At 39.1% G+C, this 24,192-nt stretch overlaps 1 long non-coding RNA gene across 1 annotated transcript; it reads right to left on the bottom strand.

Moving 5' to 3' along the window:
• Positions 1 to 1,136: 1,136 nt before the first annotated feature.
• Positions 1,137 to 19,121, bottom strand: LOC119508278. Its single transcript, XR_005211442.1, has 4 exons — positions 18,834 to 19,121; positions 17,962 to 18,097; positions 17,353 to 17,426; positions 1,137 to 1,969 (listed from the first exon to the last, which is right to left on the bottom strand). It is a non-coding gene; the product is annotated as an uncharacterized LOC119508278 (long non-coding RNA).
• Between the last annotated feature and the right edge of the window lie 5,071 nt (positions 19,122 to 24,192).

Here is a 24,192-nt window from a genome sequence, read left to right as displayed (position 1 = left end):
GAAAGAAGAAAGGAAGAGAGGAAGGGAGAGAGGGAGGGAGGGAAGGAGGAAGAGAAGGAGGGAGGGAGGGAAAAAGGGAAGGGAGGATGGAGAGAGAAGGGAAGGAGGGAAGGAAGGAAAGAAAAGTCACCTCAGCATAATATTTTGTTACATTTGCAAGTAAAGGCTAATGCATCAGATCGTTTGTTCTCTTTTGTATTGATAATTCCAAATAGACTAAAGGTTTCTGCTCAAAGGTGGGCTCTCAACCAGGGAACTTTTGGAATGAAGGAGGCCCATCTCGAGACCAGGTCAGTGCCAGAAGTCCTGAGAACCTCCTCCAAGAGGAAAGAGCTCTGTGTTCCCCTACTCAGAATGGGTCAGAGTCCCTAATGATAGAGATCTATTATCCCCTCCAGTTGCCCATGCTCAGCAGATGTGCCAAAGAATGACTGAAAGTCTGTGTAATATTGAACAAGTTATTCACCCATCTCATGGAAGAGTTGTGGGGATTCAATGAAACTTGGTGCCCGGCACACAGTAGGCTGCTTATAAGTAGAAGCCATGACTTCCACTACTTCTGTAATTATTGATACCATTACTACTTTAACCACTATGACTTAGATTGCAGCTGATAAGGCTTGCAGTTTTTCCCGGGTATGACCAATGCGCTTAGCCTCCATGGTAGGATACAGTGGCCCAGTGTGTCTCAGCCTTTCTAAACCCATCCTCTCTTTTTGACAATCATAAACATCTTAAATTGACCCCCAGTTGAAAGCCTCTGTCAAGAAGATATTGTCTAGGTCACTTACAATGTTTAATGTATGAGAACAATATACCTCCCAAACATAAAATTACAATATTGAAAGTTAAAAAATTTATATGTATCCCTAAAATAAATAGGTTGCCTGGCCCCTGACCTAAGGCTATTCTCTACACATTTAATATAAAGAAGAAGAAAAAAAAGAAGAGGAAGAAATAGACAAAGAAGAGGAGGAGCAAGGAGACAAGAAGGAAAAGAAGCAAAGGAAAGCCACCAAAATCATGGAAGAGTGTTGGAGATTTTATTGAAGTTTTGTAGTACTGCCAAAGCATTTATAATGTACCTCATACTACAAAGATTATTTAATATCTCGTTTAAACCACCTTGCCTCAGAGTTCCACCTTCTGGAGACATTCCAACATCTCCCTTCACATAGATCCTTCCTCACTTGGATGACACTTTCTTCCCCTATATCCTCCACATAACCGAGTCTGTCCCTCTGTTGCACAAAGGTCAAGTTAACCTCCTCTCAGCTGCCCCAGTTCTCCCTACCTTTCAGATCATTTGGCACAATAAAGGATAAGCAGCCAAACTCTAACTGAAGTTTTCAAAATCTAGGCATTATCATAGTTGTTTAGCCAAGAATTATGATAGCAATGGTAGCAAGCAAATAAATTAGTTCACAACAGAGTTTCAGAATCCTAACAATATTTTAAAACTTCATCTCCATGTACAATTTTGTTCCTTGTTATGGGTTGAACTGTGTCCCATGAAAAGACACGTTCAAGGCCTAACTCCCAGTCCCGTGACTGTAACATTATTTGGAAATAGGGTCTTGGAAGATGTCATTAGTTAAGATGAGGACAAACTGGATGAGAATGCACCTTAATCCAATATGACCAGTGCCCTTAAGAGAAGGGGAGATTTAGACACATGCAGACGGACAGAGGGAACAACGTCATGTGATGACTGAGATGGAGAACACCATGGATGCCTGGCAAGCCGCCGCGAGACTCCAGGAGAGAGGCATGGAACAGATTCTTCACTGCAGACTTCAGAGAAGCATGGCCCTGCCAACACCTTGATTTCAGACTTCTAGCCTCCAAATCTGTGAGACAATAAATTCTGTTGTCTTAAGCCTCCCAGTTTGTAGTAGTTTGTTATGCCAGTCCTAGGAAACTGTTTTCGTTTTGTTCATTCATGTGCCTTAGGTGCCTATAATAGTACCTAGCATAGAATAAAAGGTCAATAAATATTTACTAAATATATAAATTAGTTTGAGAGCTAACATTTCAAATAAAATAAAATAGCCTTATTCTTTCCACTTTTTTCTCTTAAGCATTCTGGGTGAAACAAATAGCTACACGCATATCTACAAGTAAGAATATAGTTTTCTGTCATTTTTTATTATGTCACTTCAGGTCAAATGTCACAGAAAATTATATTGAACTCTTGACCAATCTATCTATTTTTTTCCATTGGAATATTGGCCCAAGTAAGAAATAACATCAAGCGAAAAATTTTTGGCAGAAAAATGTCCTGTCTAAATTCTTGTGTGTTTTGTTTTGATTTTGCCTTAGTGACTGGAGTCCAGTTTCAATCCACTGAAGCACAGATTCCAAATTTTCAATATGGTTTTCTTGAGTACAAATTGAGTGCCAAGAATGAGGCAATGACACAACATCACCACCACCATCAACACAAACACACACACACACACACACACACACACCCCAGTCCAGGGCATATTCTGGTGATTTGCAAGCATCACTCCCACTAATATTTACTTTCAAAATCATGCTTTTTTTATTCCTCCCAAACTGATCCACTGCCTATATCCCCACCAGTTCTCCAGAAATTTTTGTCCAATACACTGGTTAGTGTTTTCCAGACCCAAGATATCATAATTGAATCAGGTATTGTCTAAAGATAAGTAACTTCTTTCTTGATTCCTTTAAAAACCTTAATTTCAATATCATTGGGAGTGGAGTAATTGCTATAATATAAAGTAATTATTGAAGAAACATGCTTGTTTTGTCTTGACTTTTGAAAAAAGGAATGAAATATTCATGGCAGTCCCAAGAGAATCACATGCTTAATGTGGTGGGGGGTGGGGGTGGGGGGGTGCAGTATCCTAAAGATACTGTGGCATGCTGGACAGCCAAAAGCACAGGCACCCACAAGTAATACAAGCACCAGATTTGGACAAGACCCATCTCTGCTATGAGATTTTGGGCAATCCACTTAATCTCAGCTGTGACATAGAGGTATCAATATTTGTCTACTTATTTTCTAAATCTCTTTAATAATGCTAACTATATCTGTTCTTCCATGAGTCTGTAACTCCCCAAATAGTCTTTTTCTGTTGTAGCCAAGTTCCCCATCATTGACAGAGATGTTCACCTAGTAGTTTTGGCTTTTCTAATTCTGGTGATAAGAACACCTCCAAGGGAACTTTTGGTCAGGAGCTAACAAGAGCTTTCAAGATCACTTGTGCTATTGGTGGAGAAGAAAGAATTATTTGAAAGGAGACCACAATTCAACCAAAAATATTTTTTTTTATTTGGATCTAGTAACTTCCCTGATGATGATATATGCTCACATTGGTTAAGTTCTTATTACATACCAAGCCCTTTTTATGCAATACCTTATGTAATCCTCACAAGTAATCTTATGATAAGGTGTTTGACTATAAATTAAACACAACTCCCAATGACTAAAACAGTAGGGACGTTTGTTGACACACATAATAATTGGTTGGTGAATCCAGTGGCTCCACCAGGTTCCCAGGGTCTGTCTGTGTCCTGTTATCCAGTGTTGTATCCCTCCTAATGCCAGCTGCCCTTTGTTTGTAGGATGGCTGTCGGCAGGAAACCTGCTTTCTTATTTATGTCTAGTAGGGAAGAGAGAGTGTCCTACACTGCAATAATGAAAACAGTGAAAAAAAAAATCCTTCTTTTCTTTATGATTGGCCTAAATTTAGTTGGCTGCTCATCTCTGAAACATTAGCTATGGGTAGAGGTGGGAGCAGATGTTATTACATAGTTGACTGGGGTGCATCTTCCTGAACCCAGAGGGATAGGATTATCCTGATTGATTTGAATGAACTAGAATTTAGTGCTGGAGCTGTGGCAATTCCTGGAACCACACTGCTTGCTATACAATGAAAGAGGGTAAACTGAATTTTGGAAAGTCAACTACAAAGTGCCCTACAAGTAAATACTACTAATTCCTATTTTGCAGATGAGGAAATTGAGGCAGGGGAGGGTTAAATAATTTGCCCAAGATCACAATTGAACCTAGGTAGTCTATCTCCATTCTAACAATTTAATTAACTCCTGTATGTATTTCTTGAAACCTTATGATGTATAAGAGGAAATCCAAAATAAGAGGAGGGTGTTTAATTGAAAGACCATATGTGGCTCTAGGCATCAGGATATCAAGGATCCAATCTTGCCTCTACCATTTACTAGCTGTGTGTCTTCTTTAAAAATGGGAATAATAAAACCTACTTAGTGGAGTAGTAGTAAATAATTAAAATAGAGCTGCACACAAAGCCATGCAGAAGATTGTTTCTCAAAATGATCTCACCTGGGAACTTATCTAGAGCAAACACTCAGGCCCCACCCCGGACCCACTGATGCAGGAACTCTGGGTGGGACTCAGCAATAAGTACCCAACAAGCCCTCCAGGTGATTCTGATGCTTGTTAAAGTTTGAGAATGTATCTAACACATTGCCTCATAATAAGCTTTTATTTGTTGTTGTAGTTCAAAAGACAATGAACATATTGACTTCTCTCTCCAGGAGTTCACAATCTAGAAAAAGAAAGACAGAAGTTCTTTCATACAGGACCATACCGATTAATAAATACCCCAATAGAGATTGGATGTCCTTTGAGAGCTTTTAAGAGGTTGAACTTAATTCCAACAAGATGAATTTCAGAAGGCTTTATATAGATTAGATGAGAAACAGAAAGAAAGAATCAGGATCTCTAAAGTACAGACAATTAAACTTCTAGTGTTTACTGCCAATTTGTATCTGGAAAGTTACCTTAAAATATTATCAATGCAAACAAATTAGAGACTTCATAGAGTATGGGAACAAAAACCCATTAGAAGTCCAAAGATGAGGATTTTTTTAGTCTTGATGTTACACTTACCGACTGGCCCTCACTATCCTGTTTCATAAAAAGGAAAGAGGATGGTCTAGCTCCTTGGTTCCTAACCAGGGGAAATAGGTGGAGCCAGGGTGTGTGTAGACCTCAAGACTCCACAGGGGAGTACTGGCATACCCTGTTTAAGAAGTGCTGGACTAAATGGTCTCTAATCTGTGACTGTAGTTTAAGTAATAATCAAACGTAAAGATAACACATTATAGAAACATGTAAATGTTATTAAAATAAATCCATAAGCCAATCTCTGCTTCCTAACCCCCCCACCCCTTTGGCTCAACATCTCTGAAAGTGCTCCAGTACCTGAACAACTAACTAATCAAAGGGAAACATCTGTAACATGTAGCTACTAAAATGTCACCTTCTCTGCAGAGATCACAAAGTCCTTGGCAATCACTTCCATACCAGACTAGTGAGTATTGTTCTCATTTTCCAGATGGATAAACAGAGGCAACATGAGGATAAAGGCCTTGTTCAGTGGAAGACATTTCAGTCACTAAATGAGACACAATGGACGTCAGTCTTCTCATCCCCTCAACAATAAAGGGCTTTCAAGCTCTTGCAGTCAACAAGAACTTTTGGAAAGATTACACAGGCTGAAAAGGCATATAGATGGATGACATCCACAAATAGGAGGAAAATCAGTCTGAAGCCGAGTGTCTAACCTTGCTGACTCTTAAGAGTAAAGTCAGAAGAAAAATAAAGTGTAAGAAGATTCTGAAAGAAAATAAATTAAATATATCTAATTATCAAGTGCTGTTTTTACACAGTAAAACAAGGGTAAAATTATTCTTCAATAGTAAATCATATCTCTTGATTAATTGCATGATTGAATCATTCATTTGTTCAAGAAATACTTGTCGAGTGCCTTCTATGTGCCGGAAATACAATAAAGACCAAGGCAGAAAATAATAATGACAATAATAGCTAAAATAGTAGGTACTAAGAATTGCTGAATAAAATGTTTGTGTGAATCTCAGTGTGAACTGTCTTTGGGTTGTATCCATTGAATGTAAGTTAACAGCTAATCTACCTTGAAATTCTCCAGTTTCGGGGCTTCTCTAACAGAAGAAGCTATTGGGTCTGCCTCTTGCTGGCAATTCATCAGTGAGAATGAACTTATGTTCACTATCATTGTAAAGGTGTCAGGACTGAAAACATTGTGATTTTTCTACTGTGGTTTTTAAATTACTAGAACCCATTCTCTTAACTTTTCTTCTTTGTAGTACTGGAAGTGACATGCAAAATAAAAGAAATGTCACCTTAATATTGTCCTAACAACAACAAAAAGAAAAACAAACACTGTTCCTTTCAACTGTGCTTGAGATGGAATAAGACAAAAGACAAAAGCATATTTGAGAAGAATTTTCAATGGTAAGTTCATTCCATATACATATAATAAATATAAAGAATAAATGCTTTGGGGACTTAAAAGAAACATTGCTATTAGTCTTTTTTAATGTCAACTTACTCACCGTGATGATGCCTTCAAGATATTAGGAAATCTTTTGAGACGAAAAAGTGGGAGGGTGTGTTTTGGAGGGTAGAATGATGCAATATTTCTAAGTGTGTAGGATTTCACAATTTGTTTTTCAATCTGTTTGGACTTCCAAAAAGGAAGACTCTCATATGTGAGCAAGCACATGACCTGAATTTAAAAATACTAGAAACAAAATCACAGTATTTTAAATATATGCACATATATGTATTCATATTCTTTCTTAGCATACTGGCTGAAAGTTCCATCTCCTTCTGAGAAATACAAATTTTCTCTGACAGATTTACTAGCTTTCTTCATCTGAATATAGGAAACATAAACAAAGTCTGATAAGAAAACTTTATGTCTTCTCCAAGGTCAAAGTTGGAATAAGTAAAAGGAAATTCAGTGTTCATTGTGTTTGTATTCAGAACGCTAATGAATGCAAATCTCTTAAAGTTAGTAAAAAGATGCAGCAAATTCTCAGAAATAGGAGACTGATTCAATTACAAAGATGTAAAAGCACAGTTATTGACCCCTTATAGTCTCAGATTTAAAATTTAAACTGCGTGTTCATGTTAAGAAAAAGTCAGTGTAAATATAAGCAAGAAAACAGGTCTTGTTCTTTCACTTTCTGTTGGGGATTGAATCATGCACCCCACAAAAGGCAGGAGTTCTAACCCATGGTCTATGGGTGTGAACCTGATTGTATGTAGGACCTTTGACAATGTTATTATTAATTAGTTAAGTTGTGCCCAAACTGAATAAGGATGGCCTTTAGTCCAATACAGATGAAGCACTTATAAGCAAAGGAAACTGGACACAGAAAAAAGCCATGGAAAGGAGCCAGAAGCCAGAAGTTTGGGAAAACTGAAGAGAAAGGAGAGGACATTGCCATGTAATGGGAAAGCCAAGGACCGCAAGGTTTGCTGGCCAGTCAGAATGCTACAGTGAGGACCCAGGGCCCTACCCCCTCCTCCATTTTGAAAGCAAGTCACAGCACACAGCCGCCTACATGACCAGGTCAGACATTAAAGGTCAACAGACCCCCTCAGGGGGGAAGAATGTTATCGTCAAAGAATTAAAACTCCCCTCCCCTGATCACCGTTAATAATCAGATATCAGATCTCACAAGACCCTGCTGAAACTCTGTTGTCACACCCCATATGGACCTAAGCCTTTATAAGCCACCCCCTTGGCATTTCCACTCCCTTTTTTGTGTTTTTCCCTTTCCACAGCCAGCAATCACCATGGGACCATCTCCTGTTCATAAGTCCCAATTAAACCCATGTCCACTTCAGTGCCTGGTGTGTTCTTCGGTTTTAGGCTTAAGCCAGGTTACAACAGCTACCAGCCCCTTCTAGCCTCTGAAACTGTGAGCCAGTATGTTCTGGTTGTTAAGCCTACCATTGTGTGGTATTTATCTTAGAAGCGTGGAAACCAAGACATGTCCACAAGTCCAAATACCATGAGACTTTTTGGGGGTTCTTATCGGTTACCCTACTCACTCCTTCCCAGTTTTCCACCTTTGGTTGAGTATTTCTGGTAAAGTATAGATGTCTCAGTGAAGAGAAAAGAAAAAAGTTAAATGGCATTAAGAAGAGCAGTGGTAAAACATAATTGTCTGGAAGTAGACTTAGAGGCAGAAAGGTCAAATGAAATACATCCTTGGTTTGAAGTCAGGAGACGGTTGGAATTCATATCTATAGCGCATTTATTTGGTGTCCTTTAGCTAGTTAAATTTTCTGTAACTCCTGATTTTTAAAATGAGGCTAAAAGAAATGAAGACATGAATGTATTTTTAAAGGTAAAATTTGACAATTAAATATAAAGTGGAATGAGTATATTATCTGGAAATAAAATGCAAATTGAATGTCTTGTTGCCAGTGCCAGAAGCAAGGTCTTGAAGGAATCTTCACTATTAAAATTATGGGATCCTTCATTGCGTATTCTCTCAATATTCTTAGATTTTTCTCAAATTTACTATATCACATTTCATTAATGGGTACCACAAATATGTTTAATTATTTCAAGTCATAGTGAACTCTTCCTAGATTAAGACCTCATCACAGTGTTTTGGAGCCTATGCATTTGACAGTATAGAAAAAGACTGCCACCACACTAGAATTTGTTACGATATGACAAATCATGTTAACAGCAACCTTTTATATGAAGCTTTAAGCTTCGTAGTGAAGGTATGGTATTAAAAATAAAACCCCACCTCCCCTAAAACTCTCCCCTGAGATCATTATTTTCCAAATAAACATTGCATATATTTCTTTCATATCTTGCTAGTCTAAAGTATAAGTATACTTTACAAAGTGCACAACTCATTATCAGGTAGTAACTTAAGCACAGGAAGAAATCTATCCGGATGAGTAACTTGTCAGCAAGGTGTGAATCACAGAAGGTAGGCCTCTGGTATATTCTTTTGGTCCAGAAAGGAGGCCGGTGGTCCAGTGCGCCAGGAATTGCCTGGCAGCATCAACATTCTGGCTGTTGCACAGGGTAGGTTGAATTTTTTGGCTTTTGCTCCTGAACCAAAAGTTGAAGTGTGAAAACCAGAACTGAAGCCTCTCCTCTGCTGGAGCCAGGATGCCCCCAGTTCAGCCAGAAGTTAGTTTGAGGGTGTGACCCAGCGTTCCAGGAGTGGCACATGTCAGCAGGAGGTATGCCAGGGCTGTGTCCCAACTGCAGAGCTGGGCTTGCCACACATCCTTCATTTCATTAATATACTGGATTTCTGGGTGACTGGGAAGAGACACTATTGAAACAGAATCAAGAAGTGACTTCCAGTGAATATATTATCTCAGTTTGGGGAGGCATATCTTGGCTATGAGTCAGACCATCGCCAGTAGATTTCAGACCTCCTTTTCCACAGTGTTCCCAAAAGCTTTTCCTACTGTTTCACCTTTTGTAAAGAGTGAAGAGCTAATCTTTCTCCCTTGGCTTCTCTTCTATAATCAAATGCTTCTATAGCAGTGGCTCCATACCTGACTCTGCATCAGGAGGAACGAAATACCTCCCAACCTACCCTTCTAATGACCTATTATTTTATAAGGCTGGCATTTGATGTTCTCTTTAATAAGTATATATACATTTTTTTTTTTTAAAACTTCAATGACAGACTATGCTCTTGAAAAAGAAAATATTAGGACAGCACAGAATTGAATAAATTGAAGGTCAAAATTCTATTTCCCCAACCTTCTGCACCCCCACTCTCTGGAAGTAATTACTGTTAATATTTTGGTGTGAGTTCTTCTGGACTGTTTCTAAACACATGTAAATATGTAGGTAGGTAGATGTGCTTTTTTTTTTTTTTTGGTTTATTTTGTTTTTACAGAAATGGGATCTCAGTGTCTTCTTTATCTGCTAACAAATGTGTGGGATGGCAGTTGGAGGGTGTGTCCAATGTCATTTGCCTTCCTCCACCCCTCCCCCTGGGACTTGCCCTGTGCTTTGACTCTGGGTGGGCTCATGGCAGAGGAGAGCTTTCTGGTGTGGTATCTGGGGCAGAGGCCTGCAGCAGGGCCATGGCCCCCGACACAAAGAACATCTGGTTTTCAAATACAAGTTATGGAGCCAAGACTCAGTTACTTGCATTTCAGAGCCTTGCACAGTCCAGCATCCAGACTGGTTTAACCAGCTTGTGGGTAGCATGTGAGTGAATTTGTGATACATGATTCAGCTGAAAATTTGAATAATTTACCTGCAATGAAATTGGAATAAAACTTACCAGTGGCTAAAATGTTATGGTTCACATTTTCACTGCTGTTAGCACAAAAGAAAGTTATGTGTGTGGAAAATGGTAGCCTGATTAGCTGTTCACAAGCAGAGTGTTTTTCACACATTTTAATTGCTTTTCTGCTAAGGAAAGTATAGTAGCAAATTATAAAAGTGTAGCATCCCCAAGCATTTTAGTTCCGTTTCATTAGCAGGTAATATGTCCTGAACATTGGTGAAAAGGGAGTAAAAGATAGACTTATATTTATGGGAAAGCTGAGATTAAGATACTGCTCTCATAGAATACAATTATAAAAGATTATGTTCACATACAAATACACAGATCTCTTTAGAGAAATATTATGAAATACTATTTTGAGATAATGTCGGAGGTTTTGCTTTCCTACATTTCTCTTTTTTTCCCACAACAACCAGTAGGTTAGTGAAACATATTGCCTTCGAAGGTGGGAGGACATAGACCAGAGTGAAAAAGTAATTTGAAGCATGTGATAGCTTTTCTGAAGGCTGAGGTAGATGGAATCATCCTGAAAGTCAACAGTTACAAGAGAAGAAAGGGGTTTTTAAGCTCCACATGACTAAGCGCCTGAAGGATCCAGAGCTCCCAGTTTCTATCATAAACCATAGTGAGTAAAATGTTCAGTTTTCCTATCGCTAAGAAAGGGGGGTGGAAGTTTCTTCAGCTTGAAGGAGGGAGAAATTCAGAGGGAGAGCTGATTGTTGCCTATGTATTGCCTGTGTCCCGGAGAGTGGGCATTAGAAAACTCAAAAAGATTTAGGAAGACTAGAGATAGAATGTATCCGGGGTTTTGTCTCTGTTCTTAGAGATTAGCCAGGGGAGACCCCCAGCCGTTCAGGGAAATGCCTGCAAGGCAATAAGCAGCAATGGATGAGGGAGGATCTCAGGTGTGCAGAACTGAGAGGACCCTCACGCCAACATGGGGCATCTCTCAGATACCACTTTTCTGAAGAGGAGCACTGGTGTGGCCGAGACCAGAGAACCCAAAGGAGCCTGGAATAGGAGGTGGAGGACACAGAATGTCTGGACCTGACTTCTGGAGTGTAGGGACTGTGAGCATTGGCAGTAGGGGCCAGGGGGCTGGTGGGCTTGGTTTGACTTCAATAGAATCCGTGCGGGATAGAGGATGATTGAAGACCAAGGAGTCCATTCTCTCTTGAAGTCAGGATGATATACATGCTCCACTCACCTTCTCCCCCTGCTATGCCATCCCCAGGAGAAAGGAAGGAGAAGACAGAAGAAGAGCAATCCTAAGTTAAGTGAGACTTACCTAAAAAGGATTGAGTTTTCAACTGGCAAAATAAGGTTTCTATTGGCAGCAGAAATGAAGGCTCTTGAGCAAGGCTAAGGTCAGTTACAGAGAAACAAAGCTACAAGATAACAAACCTGAGTCGTTGCCTTTCATTTTCCTGCCCACTATATATGCCCACATGCATACATGCATGACTAAATGAATGTTTGTTTCTGTGTCTCTTTTCATGTCACAGGCCCTGGAGGCAAACAGACCTGGACTTGATTCTTGGCTCATCCGCTTAGCTGGTAAACTACTTGATCCAAGACTCTGCTTCTATAAACTGTGTTTAATAATCATTCCTTACAGACTTGTTGTGAGGTTTAAATGAGATATAGAGCTTAGCCCTTAATAAATGTTATTTATCATGATAATGATAATAATAAATATCATCATTGTGTGTTTGCTCATTTGACCATGAGTCTGACTTTTGAGTCAGATTTAATTACCTATTTTACACATAATATGGCATGTCAAGCTACCAATATGGTAAAAGCTTAGAGGCTAAGGGAACATTCATGCATGTACAGGTCTCTACTGTCAGTATTTAAGGCACATCCCCCTTTTTTTTTTAATATGTTAATTTATTTATTTTTAAGCATTTGCTCTCAGGGGAGGAATATGTGCCTCTAGATCTACAGACGTAACTCAAGAGGTAAAATCCCTTTAGAGCCAGGATAGAAATCTAAATTTTAAATGGGGATAGTTGTTCCCCAAGCCCACCCTGCATTACTTAGGTGAAAGGATGGTGGGTGATCCATGGTCCACATTTGTTCCCTGCTGGCTGAGCTTATCAGAGCCTTACCCTAGCATTCACTGATGGGCACATCTGCATGCATGGCACCCCATCAAGGCTCTTACAGGATATTTGACCATGTAGTTGTCTTATTAATGTTAGCAATAGCCCTTATTAATGTCAAAAGACAAATCAGAGTAGAGTTTGCAGACTACAGCATTTTATTTGGGGCACCAAAGTTTTGCTGCAGCAAAGGAACCCAGGTCACTAGGAAGAAGTAGTTTTAGGCTTTAGGGATGGCAAACAATTTAAATAGAAAGAAAAAAAAAGACGTTATCTTGACTCCTATTGATTGGATGAGGGTTTGTCCATCTTATAGGAGTGGTTTTGTTTTGATTGGGTCAAATGTAATGAACTAGGAGTGTGGTTGGCTACTGGGTCAGCTGCCTTAGTGGGAATTTCAAAGTTCAAAAGATATGAAGAGGAAACTCAAGAGGGAGCTCAGAGAGGAAGTAGAGCATGGGATCTATCATCTATCTATCTATCTATCTACCTACTTATTTAATTTTGCTCTGAGGGGTCCCCAGGGCTTTCTCTATATAATTTAACAATAATAACCACATACTTACTGTATTTTAACATTTCTGAGTTGGTAAGCAATATCTACCACAAAGTGTCCGGGGCTTCCTTCTGGGAGATTTCAGTAAACAGAACTTCCAAGATGCCTCACCGCGCCTCTGGCTACACCTCTTATTCAAGTGTGGTAGGGAAATCCTGGTCCCAGCCCCTCCTACCTCCTAATTCTATCAGAATGCAAAACCAGCAGGGATCTCTGTCCCCAGGTAATAAAACAGCACAGCAGTAAGTTCCAGTGGTCTGTGCTGTATTTGACAGAAGAGGCTGAAAGCCTTTGATCCCTGGATGACCTCAAATAAAGCATTTAATTTCTTGACTCAGTTAATTTATCTGTAAAGGAGGGCTAATGCTATCATGTCAGTTTGCCTCAAAGGGATATTATGTAAAGCTAAAGATTGCGTGTTGAAGGAATCTATGCACTATGCAAATGCTGTGATTATTATTAACCAGCATTGGTTTTATTCACATGGTGAATCTGTGTTTTGTTTTGTTTTTATTGTTTACTACAGCTATTCCCTATATTAATGTAAAGTGTAAATATCAGCATTTTAACTGTGGGCATCTAGATTTTATTCAAGAGTGACCTTTAATTCATTTGGGTCTCTGAGCGTCTCACCTCCAGACCTTAGACAAAACAACTCTTTACCATGGGAAAGGAGGTTCTCTCCCAAGAAATGTGGAGTTTAAGGCTGCAGCCGTGGCCAGATGGAAGACGACTGACACCAACAGCCGGATGGTCAGCTGAACGAGGCTGGCCCTCACATACATCTTTCATGTCATCTGATTATCTAATTAAAAAAAAAAAAAAAGTTGCGTGTAGATCAGCATTTGGCAAATACTTTAGTAAGTAGAACTGTTTTTCCTACAATTACTAATAAGAATAAATGTTTTTTGGCATACACATATGTTATCGGAGTACCAAGTTCCTATATTCTTCGGAACTCATCTAGAAATGTTGGAGAATCATTCTCCAATCACACTAATAAAAGCAAATTTTGTGTATACTTGTGGAAGAAACACATACAGAGTTGTAAACGATCAGTTTAACTCTGAAGGCAATTCTCAGACATTTGAAGTCATGGAAAAGATTCTCTATTTTGGCCATCACTCAGGTTTCCTCAGGGTCTGTGGAACTGCTGAGGAGACTTTAACAAGTCCTGGTCTACTGGGACGAATGCCAGTTTTAGACTTTGGTCTGTCTATAGTAAATCCCAGAGTAGGTTCAGGAATATCTTGGTTTGGGACACTTGATTAGATCCTCATGTTTCTAATGTAGTTACCTCCCTTCAAATATTGTTTCTTTCTCACAGAGGGCTCTTGAAAAGGCCTTCATCCCCTTAAAAGCTGCCCTCCCTGACTTAGGACCTGAGAGATAAGAAGGCCAGGCCAAGTGGAGTCAAAGCCTCCTTGGTTCCACAGGGTGCCTGGCACAGATATTTTCAGAGGCAAAACAGCCCTGCTTGCCCTATAATTCCTCTCTTAACTTTGTCCCCTAAATTAGACAACAAACTCCTGAAGGTAGGAGCCCATGGCTATTCTTTTATGTATTTCATGGGCATCTGATATAGCTCCCTTGTGGACTGAACCTTCAGAAATTCTCCTTCCCTGAGGAAAATTGGATGCAGACTGTTCAAATTATAATTTGAACTGGGGGCAGGGAGCCATGTGTAGTGTTCCTTGGAGACAGGAGATGTGAACTGTGTTGTTAGTACTTGTTGATCTGATTGAGAGAATTTATTTTAAATTCTTCTATTTTTTCCATAAACTGCCTCAGAGACACCCCTTTTACTCCTGTGTGTTCCCACATTTATGTTACTGGAATCTTTATTGGGGACTTTCCTTTTCACTGTCTTTTGCTTAGAATTGGTGAAGCACAGTGGTACTTGGAAAAACTCTTCTAAATTAGAGGATAAACATTTATTTATTCAACAAACACAATCTACTATATTTGCTGTTGAATTACATTCCATACCAATAACTCAAACCAATAAAACAATACCATTCTGAATATTCTTTAATAAAATAGATACCTGAATCATATTATAGGGGAAAGAGAGCAGGTTTTGGAATCCAGTATTAGTCTACAAATTCCCTGATGTAAAATTCTGTTTAAAGTATTTAACTTTTCTCAGCCATGGTCTATTTCTCTATATAATGGAGGATGTAGAAATAAGGCTGACTAGCATTATGATCAAGACCTTAGGCTTTACAGTTAGATCTGGACTCCAATCCAATTCTATTCTATTTACTACCTGAGTACCCTTGGGCAAGTTACTTAAACTTCCTATTTCCTAGTTCCCTTATTTGTAAAAATAGGACTAATTCCACCTCCCTCACAAAGTTATTGCTACATGGATTAAATAAAAGAATGCCTATAAAGTGCTTAGTACAGTGTCTGGCTCATAACAATATTCAATAAACTATGATCTTTTAAAAAAGAAATCCTGAAAGAAATTTTGGGATAGTAACGTGTAAACTCCTTCATTTTTTTCTAATGAGAAAGTGGAAATCTATAAGCAAAAGACCTTGCTCAATGTCACTGAACCAACGTGTTTGTGGTGTGTGGTACCAAAGTTTTTATTAGTTCTATGATCTGGTCAGAGTGTCTTCTCTTTGTGACTTAATCTCCTATTTACCAAATAAATGGAATATTAAACTATTAAACTAGATGATCATCAAGTTTCTGTCTGTGGAAGAATGCCAGTGAGTATATTGCTATTTATTGAGCTCATACTGCTAGGATATTGTGGAGCTACAATTGGCAAAGAGGAACCAGTCCCTAGTCTCAAAAGGTTTAGTTGGAGAGACATTTACACAGACATTTGTGAGACATGTAAACCATTGGTATAGTCACATGACACTGCTGAAGTTCAAGTGTCAAAAGGACTGGGCATGAACAGATGTGTGTGTTACATGATCCTGAAGGCAGTGAGATCCATTTGGCGTGGGGTCTTAGTAATAACTACATAGAGAGAGTAGGACTTTACTTAAGCCTTGAGATTTGAGTTGGATTTGGATACACAGATAGAAGAGGGGTTGGCATTATGTACCTTTTGACAGACTGTGCACAAGTACAGAGATAGAGATAAGCACCATTTGTATGGACTGTTCACTTAAGCACTGGCTGAATCATTTCTTGCATTTAACTTAGTCCTCTCAATGTGAACTGTTTTCACAAGTGGCATCGGTGCTTATGAGTGTGTGTGTGTGTGCATATATCCACACTCACGTCAGAAATCTTGACTTTAAATATTGGCCAAGTAAAAAATACCAAGACCCTGTGATTTTCCAGGTGCTCAAAATCCAGAAAAGTAGGTATTAACTTGAGTCCTTGTGCTCTTGCCCTTCACCCCAATTCATTAACTTTTGCTGGCATGTCTTCCTCCAACATTTTTTGGATCTGTCCCCTTCTGTTTCCATGGCTACTTATCCACCCCAATATCAACCTTCATTATCCCTTGTTGTATCTATGTTCCAGGCTCTCCAATTCCATTCCTGTCCCCTGCAATCCATTCTCCATACAGTAGTCCTTATATTTTTCTAACAACATAAATCAAATCATGGAACTCGCTGCTGAACACCGATCAGTGACTGCCGATTTTGCTAAGAATATAATCCAAACTCTTTGCCATGGCCTTCAAGACTCTGCAGGATCTTGCCCCTCTACCTCTGAGACCTCATGTCCTGTTGGTCTTCCCCTCATTTGCTATTTGAATAGGCCAAGGTGCTTCCAGACACAAGGACTTTGTGCTTGCTGTGCCCTTTGCCTGAGATATTAACTCCCCTGCTTTGTGCGGCCTTCTTACCCTAAAAAATCAAGCTTAAATGTCACCTCCTCAGAGAGGTCTTCTTTGATCTAACTATCTAAATGAATTCTCTCTCTCTGCTATTCTCTTAGGTGACACCCTATGAATTTTTTTTTATAGCATTTATCAAATTTTTAAGAAAAATTTGATACTTATTGACTTTAACTTTTTAAATGTTTGTTCTCCCTACCAGACCATAAGCTCTATAATCAAGGCCGTGTCTATTGTGTCCATTGTTCAGTCTCCAAGATCTAGTACTGAAGATTGCTGAGATTATTGAATGAATTAATGAAATGAAATAAATGGAAAACCATTATAGCAAAAAAAATTTCCTCATAAAATGCAGTTTCTGTAGTGACCATGCTCACCTCCTGATTCTATACATTAGAATGACTACATCATTCTTTTTGGGTGATTAAATATATATATATTATTTAAAGAGAATAACTGTCACCTCTTATGAGTAGGTAGCTCATAGCTGCTTGGAGAAGTTGATGGTGATTGGCTGCTAAGCTTCCACCACTAATTTAGCTTATCAGCTGTAGAGGTGGAAAGGACAAATTCTTATCTCAGCAAAATAACAAATTACTACATGTCAAGGGAATTGACCTATAACTTGAAGGGCAAATGTTATACCCACTCAGCCCCATGCCTGCTGTACTACTTTGTCAAGAAGCCCTCTCTGAGGATGGGAGAGGAGGGTTCTTGCCTGGCTATTTTAAATCACTTACCACTTTTCTGACCAACTGATGATGGAAGTCATTCTCTCGATTCAGACTTTCTTTATTTTTCTTTCAGCTCTTGTCTGATAATCAAAGAACATAAAATAGTTGCCTGGGTATTTTACCGTCAAGTCCAATAATAATGACAAAAGGATACAAGCTTTCCTTTACTGAAGACTGTTGTTTTTTAAAATGTGTCTGTCACTACTAAATCTTTTACAGGAATCATCTCATTTAATCCTCCTACAAGCCTATGAAAAAGTGATTCTCATCTCCATTTTACAGAGGAGGAATCTGAGGCTTAGAGAACTAGCCCCAAGTTCACAAAGTTATAAGGTGAACTTGGGTTTCCCATGGGATTTTGTCAGACTCTCTGTAAGTGCCAAGGCAATACCAATTTGGATAATCTAAGAATAATGAATCAGAATCAGGCAGTTTTTTAAACATCAAATGATGCATATACATTGCTAAATTTTTAAATATTTTATACAAGAATTATTTGGGATTTCCTTTTTTCAAAAACTAGCATATTAAATATACCTCTCAGGTTACCAATAGTTTAAGTATCTCAAATTCCATTTCTGTCTCATGCTACTCATTTTGTTTTTCTGGGCTCACCTCATTTCTCACATTTTCACGTCTGCTTATTTTATCTCAGTTTGGTTTATTTTCCTCCCTTTTAAAAATTGAGCAGTCATGCTTTTCTGCAACCGTGGTGAGTCAGTTCAACCTCTAATTACTTTGGTCTCCTTTTCTGCAAGAAAAACAATAAAAATTTAAGAACACTCTAAGGTTTTGCATTATCTCACCTGCATGCAGTGATGAAGAGGGATATAATTCTCCTGAAGAAGCAGAACAACCGGTAACAGCTGGCACAACTTCTAAAAACCCAGTGTGACTCTGTTCTGAAAATCAGCCTCAAACTGTCCCTAAATAATAATCATCCCACCTGTACCACGACTATCTCACTGACTACCTACCTAATGACAGAATACCTGCTATCAACTTTCAACACAGATGTAATCATTGCCCTAATATTTTGTAAGACCACCTAAGCATCATTTGTACATCAGGAGGAGAGGTTCTCTAAGGTATAGAACCCATATAAGCCTGGCTGCTATGTTCTTTGATAACCACACATCAGATTATTGTCACAATCATCTCCAGTCTTTAGAAGAATTTAGTTACTAGAGAAGGTTATTGGGCAAAGTAGGTCAAACCATTGCAAAGATTTGCTTTTTACTAACAAACGGCAAATCAGAACAGAGCTAACTCTTTTTCAGTGGCCCAGCATTCAAAGCTACAACTGTAGCCAAATTAGAATTTTAGACCCAAAGCAGTGTGATGATTTAATCCATAATTTTCAACACATGTTTTATTAATTCAGTCTTCCTGTCTTTCATTAAAAAAACTGAAAACTATAAAAAGATCAGCGTGTTATTTCCCTGCCAGGAAAAAGTAAAAAAAAAATCAAAATTAAAAAAACCAACAGCACGAAAGAAGCCAGAGCAATTGGAATCTCGGTTTTGAGGAAACATATGGGATTAAAGCATCCGCCGAAGTGAGCGCTGTAACCATCCGTGACGTGTGACTCTTCCCGTCGGCGGAGAACGCTGGATGTCAGCTGGCTCCACGGAGAAGGCTGTGCGTGCTGGCGTGAGTGTGACCGTGGAGTCCTGGTGGGACGAGGAGGCCAAACCGCCCTCCCGGCACAGGGGAGGGTCTTCCAGGAAGCCGCGGACCTCCGCTGACTTAGCGGTAGCGGGTTGGAGTCTCTGCCGCCCTCGCCGCACGTAGCGCCGAGCGTGACTCAGCGCTGAGTCATCCGACTCGCTGCCAGTGGATTTCCCAGCCATCAGCTGCTCCCGCTCCGCCTACGACGGAGAGCTCGCTCGGAAGACTTCCGCGGGCACATACTACCAAGTTCTTTCCTGCACGGCTGACCAGTCTGTCACTTTAGAACAACAGAGTAGGACAGATTTTTATGCCTTTGAATCCCGACCAAGCAGACAATGGTTTGCTTTGCTTTCTTTGACTTTAAGAGTTAAATGGGGCACTAATCAAATTCGTTCATCAGAAGCTTCTTTGAAGCTTCGTCCTTCCATGATGACCTCGACTCAGATTTTGCTTTTGCTATATCAAGCTCTCATCTTATTTTTGTCCCAGATTTTGTGAGGTTATCTTTTCAATAAGTTTGATAACTATCCTTGGCACAAACCCATAAATGTAGTGACGCAAATCAGGTTGGAACTTGGCATCTTGTACGGGTATCGAGTGACTTACTGTAAAATCAGAGAACATTTCATCAAGACGCTCTTATCTGCCATCTCAGTTGCTGATTAGATGCCATGTTCATTTTAGTCTGTCACTACCCTTCAAAAGATCCTGCGGTAGGTTTTCATCGACTGTTAACACCGGCGTATATGAGCCATCATGCTCATTTCTTCCTCTGAAGAGTTCCATATGGAATAGGGTGGTATTTCTCCAACTGCAGGGGTCATGGGGGTGGGGGGGGGGGCGCACCTGCATTGACTTCTCCAGGGATATTTGGTTAAAATGCAGATTCTTAACCCCCTGCTCCAAACTACAGACTCAGAATGTCCTGGGATGGGGTCCAGAAATCAACTTTATTAAGCAGCGTATCAGAGATTCTTATGTGTACTTAAATTTGACAACCGCTAGCAAGAAAATGAGGATGTGAGAGTTATACTGCAGTAGACTCTGTAATCTAGAACACTTGGTCGTAGAATAGATTTTGAAGTTCTGATGCAAGGCAATCATATTTCTAAATTTGGTTATATATCTAATGTGTTTGGTTTAACCATTGCGCGTGCGCGTGTAAGTGTGTTCTGGTTTGCTAATGCTGTTATGCAAAATAACAGAAATGGATTGGCTTTCATAAAGGGGGTTTATTTGATTACAAAATTACAGTTCTAAGGCCATAAAAACATCCAAACTAAGTTATAAACAAGAAGATAACTTTACTGTAGAACGGCCAATGGTGTGTGGAACACCTCTGTCAACTGGGAAGGCATGTAGCTGCCGTCTGCTGGTCCCAGATTGTCTTTCATCTCCTTTCTCAGCTCCTGTGTGTCCTTAACTTAGCATCTCCAAAAGTCCTTCTTAATGCATCTAAGCGCCAGCACCCCAGCGTCTCTCCAAAAGTCTTTCTCAGCTGCAGCACTGAGGTCCTTCTGTCATTTCTTATAGGACTCCAGTGATTTAATTAAGACCCACACTGAATGGATAAGTTAATACCACCATGGAAATAATCTAATCAAAGGTAGCTTTTTCTGGGGGACATAATATAGACAAACCAGCACTATATACATATATTTCTTTTTATTTAGAAGTTTGGGTATAAAATAATATGAAGTCCCTATAGAGTAAATATGCTTTTTTTTTCTTTCAGAGTACTATTTCCCAAACCTGATTTTGTATCAGAATTACCCACAGAGCCTTAAAAATCTCAAATTTCTTGCCCAGACTCCAGGGATAAGGAAACTCTCTTTCTGAAGCCCAAGAATAGGAATTTTGATAAGCTCTTAGTTTGTAGAAATTTGCAAACTACCCCTATTTCCAAATACAATAAAAATGATTATGGCATTCACTCATCACTTAATCTGCAGTGTTTCCCTTTGAAATCACCATTTAAAAAATAAAATTAAAGTGACCACATAAATCCCAATTTACCATTATATTGGTAAATTCATTTCTCTAGAAAGCAAGTTTGGGGTGTGATTGGGAAAAATATGGGAGTCCATTTTGAGATTTCCTTTTTTGTTTTTTATTTTTTATCCCTTGGACAATTTACTGTTTACTCTTCTCATTTCACTTGATAAGTTTTTCCACTTCATTTGAGCAAGCATTGTGGCAAAAAGCCTAGATCTGATGTATACCTGACAAAGATGTTCCCTTAAAGTTTAGCTTTCTCAAGGTCTGGCCCATGGACCAGCAGCATTATCACCTGGGAGCTTGTTAGAACTGCAGACTTTCGGATTCCACCTAGAATTATTGAATTAAAATCTGTACTTTAGCAAAATCCCTATGTGATTTGTGTGCATACTAAAATTTGGCAAGCAATGTCTTATAGTAATAGACAAGAGTTAAAATCTTGGGCTGATAGGAGAAAGAATAAAAAACAGACATTGGGGCAATTTGGAAGCTTTTTCCCTAATAAGTGGGAATGTTTTATGTGAAAAAATAACGTAAAAATAAGCATCTTTAAAAAAAATCTGATCACAACTTATAAATGGTTATGCTATTCTTTCCTATTGGCTATGTCACACTTTTTATTTTATATTCTCTCAGCTAGGTGGTGAACTCTTTTCAAAGGTAACCTTCTTTGCATCCCTCATAACATGGTGCTAAGTTTAGAATAAGAACTCAGTGGCTATTTTTGATAGTAATCAGACTATGACAACAAATACACATTCTCACGTTTTAATCTGCCTATAGTAAAGTACAGGACAAAATTCTACAAAGGATCAGTTTGACCATAAAAATTGAGCCCTAAAATAAAGAAAAAATAATAACAATATCTAAAATTACAAGCACATTGACAGACCAACTGAAAATATCTCAGGTTAGGACAAGAACTTGAAAGGAATACTTATAACCTCAAAAAAGGGTAAGACTAGACCAGAAAGACACCTCCATGGTAGTAATGGCTTTTTTTTAAAGCTCTTGAAAATTTGTGGTATCTGTTTTCCTTTGGTTGACATTCATTCTCCCTGTTTCCTTTGAGAAACCTCTTTGTCCTCTTCAACATTTCCATGTAGGACTGTCAACCACAGTGCTTCCCTTTCCCCTTCCGCCCAAGTGTGAAACATGTAAGACTCTTTATTTATATCCTGGGCATCTACATCTGGAGTAGAGTCTCAAAAATGCAGAATGTGGTTGAAGCTGAGTCATATCAAAGATGGTGCGCAAAGACAGTGTTTTAGTTTCCTGGGCTGCTCAAAGAAATACCATGAAATGGGTAGACTTAAACAATAGGAATTTATTAGCTTACAGTTTTGAGACTAAAAGAAAGTCCAAATCAAGGCATCATGAAGGTGGTGCTTTCTCCCCAAAGACTGTGGAGTTTAAGGGCTGGCTGCCAGTGATCCTGGGGCCCTTAGCTTGTCACATGGTGTGCTAGTTTGGATATATTATGTCCCCACCCAAAGCCATATTCTTTTAAGCAATCTTTTGGGGGCAGATATATTAATGTTGATTAAGTTGGAACCTTTGGATTAGGTTGTTTCCATGGAGATGTGACTCACCCAACTGTAGGTGATAACTCTGATTAGATCATTTCCATGGAGGTGTGGCCCCGCCCCTTCAGTGTGGCCTTGATTGGTTACTGAGTACTTTAAAAAGAGCCGTGCAGGCCCAGATGCTTGCTACAGCCAAGAGGGACACCTTGAAGAATGCACAGGAGCTGAGAGAGGTGCTTCAGTTACAGAGACATTTTGCAGACAGCCTTTGAAAGCAGACCTTTGCTCTGGAGAAGCTAAGAAAGGACAAATGCCCAAAGAGCAACTGAGAATGACATTTTGAAGAGGAGCTGCAGCTAAGAGAGGACAAAAACCCCAAGAGCAATATTTTGGAGAACACCATTTTGAAATGCAACCTGGGAGCAAGCGGACGCCAGCCACATGCCTTCTGAGCTAACAGAGGTTTTCCAGATGCCAATGGCCATCCTTCAGTGAAGGTACCCCATTCTTGGACACTTTATGGCCTTACGGCTGTAACTTTGTAACCAAATAAACCCCCTTTATAAAAGCCAATTCATTTCTGGTGTTTTACACAACAGCAGCATTAGCAAACTGGAACACATGGCAAGGCACATGGTGGCGTCTCCTGGTTCCAGTATCAGCTTCCTACCCCCTGTGGCTTTCTCTCTCTCTGAATTTCATTCTGCTTATTATATCCAGTAATAGGATTAAGACCCATCCTAATCGGTGGGTCACACCTTAACTGAAGTAGCCTCATGAAAAGGATCTGTTTACAATGGGTTCACACCCACAGGAATGGGTTAAATTTAAGAACATGTCTTTCTGGGGGTACATACAGCTTCCAACCACCGCAGACACCAATCATGATTTTTGTTTGTTTGTTTTTACCTGTAAGACTACCTTAACAGCCCTGGTTGCTGTCTTCCCTAAGTCCAATTGTTTAACTCTTCCTTTTATTCTGTGAGCTATCCAAGTATTTCCATATATTATTAATTTATTTTTAGCTTTTTGTAATTTAAACATTTTTAATGTTTACTTTTATCTTATTTTACTTTTTATTTTTGTATTTTTATCTTTTATTCTTGCCGTGTATTTTATTAAGAAATTTTTTTTCATGGGGCAGTAGCCCAAGCTAGTTTTTATTGCTCACAACCGAAGAAACATAAACTGCTACAAAAATATTGATGGGGAGAATGCACATTGCCTACTGTCACCCCACTATGACAACATGAAATAGTAGTGTGCATTCATGATGAATAAAATAGATACTCTTGAGCTATAACAAAGCTCTTTTCCATTTGTTTCATCTGATTTTACCAGCTATAATAATTGTACTTCAAGCTGAGTCATTCTTTCCTTCTGAACCACCCAAATTGCCTGAGGGTGCAAGAGGGAATCACTCTTTTATGCTATTTTTGGACACCAATAATCTTCTTTATGTTGTCTCCAATTCCTTAGGGTTGCTTTCATGATATTTGCAATATTAAGGAAATTAAAAAAAGCACTCCAAATTTTCTGGTTAGAGTTATTTTACCAAGGGGTAATTGGCAGCAGAATCCCTATTTGACCAGGCTGAATGAGATCTTTTCTCTGTAAGCAGAGAAATTAGATTAGTGTAAAGCTTTCA

The sequence above is a fragment of the Choloepus didactylus genome, chromosome 13 (genome assembly GCF_015220235.1).
Source record: "Choloepus didactylus isolate mChoDid1 chromosome 13, mChoDid1.pri, whole genome shotgun sequence".
In the NCBI taxonomy this organism is placed as follows: Eukaryota; Metazoa; Chordata; class Mammalia; order Pilosa; family Megalonychidae; genus Choloepus; species Choloepus didactylus.
Note: the sequence above shows the minus strand (reverse complement) of the source record. Positions and strands in the feature narration are given on the sequence as shown.